The sequence below is a fragment of the Pinus tabuliformis genome, chromosome J (assembly GCF_031772625.1).
Source record: "Pinus tabuliformis cultivar Carrire ecotype Pingquan chromosome J, CPIR1, whole genome shotgun sequence".
NCBI lineage: Eukaryota > Viridiplantae > Streptophyta > Pinopsida > Pinales > Pinaceae > Pinus > Pinus tabuliformis.
Window position 1 is genome coordinate 207,664,157 of NC_142295.1, and position 2,560 is coordinate 207,666,716.

Sequence of the window (2,560 nt, forward strand, 5' to 3'; positions counted from 1 at the left end):
AGCAAATAAATGAAGAAGAAGGCCAAAGTTGGACAAGGCACCAGTCAGATTTTTCAAGTTCAGAAATCCAGCGGAGCAAATTTGCCCCTTCTTCTCTCTCTATTCTTAGATCTTCTCCAATCTTCTTTCTTCGTGAAAATTTCATACCCCCATGGGGGACTTGTAAAAAATGTCACTAGCATGATGAACTTATGTAAAAGACTTAGCCCCTTGGGACCTGGTTACTAAGGAAGTTGCTCCAGAGTGTTTTTTTAACTTCATTAGTTATTTTCACTTTTGAGCAAAAAATAAGTAATTGAGTATTTTCACTCACATCCTCCAAAACTGGGCGTGCCTTAATAACTGGGCCTTGAGTGTGTTTTCTAAGTCTAGGGTCAATGTATATTACCATGTTAGGCATTATCTTGAGTCTCGCAGAATTGCATTAAGTTCTAGTAGGATTTTTTAATAATTAAAAATTTCCCGCTGAATGAGAATTTTTAATTAATTTTATGTAACAAATAAAAAAGTGGTACTAGGAAATGTTGTATGGCATATGAGTACTTGCTTTTCATCCTTAGAAGACCATCATTATCCTAGCACCTACTTTGTGGTGGAAAATATTAATTTTTCCTCAAGAAAAATCTTTTTTACTCGAAAAGTGGGGAAAAAGACAAGAAACATTAGGGTAATTAGCAACTGGCAGCAGTGCCAGAGACATGTTTTTAATCAACTAGATCACTCAATCACTTGAGTGAAGTGAGTAAGCACTCAAGAGGAGTTAAACCAGAAGTCAAGAAGCCAAGTGGGAGGTTGAATTGCCTCCCAATCAAGGGCCGAATTTGCTGCCCATAAAGTCAAGTTAGATGCCCACATGGAGGGTTGAGTTTGCACATAGGGCCGAGTTTGAGACTTAAGTGAGTCAGGAGTTAAGAGAGGCATGTGGCAAGGCTACATGCAGCCCTCTCTTTGACTCCTTCCTACCATATGCATTCCACTTGGAGGGCCTACGCATTGCCTCTTGGGTGTTGAAAAGTGTAACTAGGTTCGATCTTCATAATGACATGTAATTATGATTTTATGTAATGTGATGTAAAGAAGAAAAATAAATTTATTGTATTGCTTGCTTCATGGGTTTCATGAGCAAGATATTTTATTTTTGAGTCAAGACTCCCATTGAGAGCCTTTAGGATTTATTTGTCATCTAGTCATAAAATGTTAGAGTCATTGTCATGTAATGAAGTCATGTTACACTTTGTAAAAGCTCAAACTTGTCTATGTAAAGTATCCAGTAAGACCTTGTCACTTATCCTCTTCAAGTCGGCCTACAACAATGCAAGAACATGCTAGAAGAAGTCAGCATAACCCTTGAGATCATGTCAGCCTAAAGGACATGACAAGAAGTGTATATATAGCCTAACTCGGCCTCACTTGAAGGCAAGAAACTCGACTTGCATTCGATCAAGAGAAGTACGAAGAAAGAGGCTACGAAGAGAAGTGTGAAGGAGGTCTCTTCTGGGGCAACAAAATAGATTATTTTGGGGCAGCGAAGAAGGCATTCTTCTGGGCAAGCGAACGAGAAGTTTCTTCTAGACAAGCGAAGGGGAGATTTCTTTCTAGGGCAAGGATTCTTCTAGGTGACCGAGATAGAGATCTAGAGACCGAGTTTCTCTAGAGGAGACCAGTGAAAGCCTAGAGACCAAGATTCTCTAGGGAAGCCAAGAAGGAGTAGTGTGAATAATAGAGACCGAGTTTCTCTAGGAGTTGAGGACGAACGTTCAAGATCAAGAGGAAAGTCGAGAAAGAAAAGAGACAGAGCATCAAGGTTAGTGACAAGGCTCCTGGGAGGATACTAGAGTCAAGGATTTGTGTCATGGTCTTGGTGCTCACCAATTGAAGATCTAGAAGAAGAATTTTGATCGGGTTTTCCTCTCAAGAGGTGAGAGGTTTTGGCCTTGGCTGAGAAGCCTACATACTTTGTCACTTGTCTTTTATTGTGCATAATGGTAATTGTCTTGATGAAGAGAACACAATAAGAACATAACGATGAAAAGACTATAAGCTAAGAAGTAAAAGAATATCACAAGAAATTATCAAGCAGAGAAATCTATAAACTATTCATGCCCTAGATTTCTCAACATGGTATCAGAGCTTAGGTGTTGAAGTCAAGAAGGGGCATTCAAAGCAAGTGGAAACACGAATCGAGTTTCAAAGAGGGATCAAAGCAAGTCAGAGAACACCAAGCAAGAAATCAAGATCCACCAAAACCCTAGATCGAAGAAATCTACACCAACAAGAGTCTCGAAACTATCTTCAAGAAGGAAGCAAGAAGAAAGATCGAAACCCTAGAAGCACTTCAAAGATCATCACTCATACATCACCAAATAAGTGGAAGCTCTTCAAATCTAAGGAAGGTTAGATCGAAAAGCAATATTCTCTCTATTGAAGAAAGGATCATCTGGAACAACAACATTATCAAGTTGAATGTTCTATCTTCACAAGTAAGTAGATTTTCCTTATTCTAGTAAAAATGTCTTCATGCTTCAAGGAGAACCAAAAGCTAGTTGGGATATCAAACTTC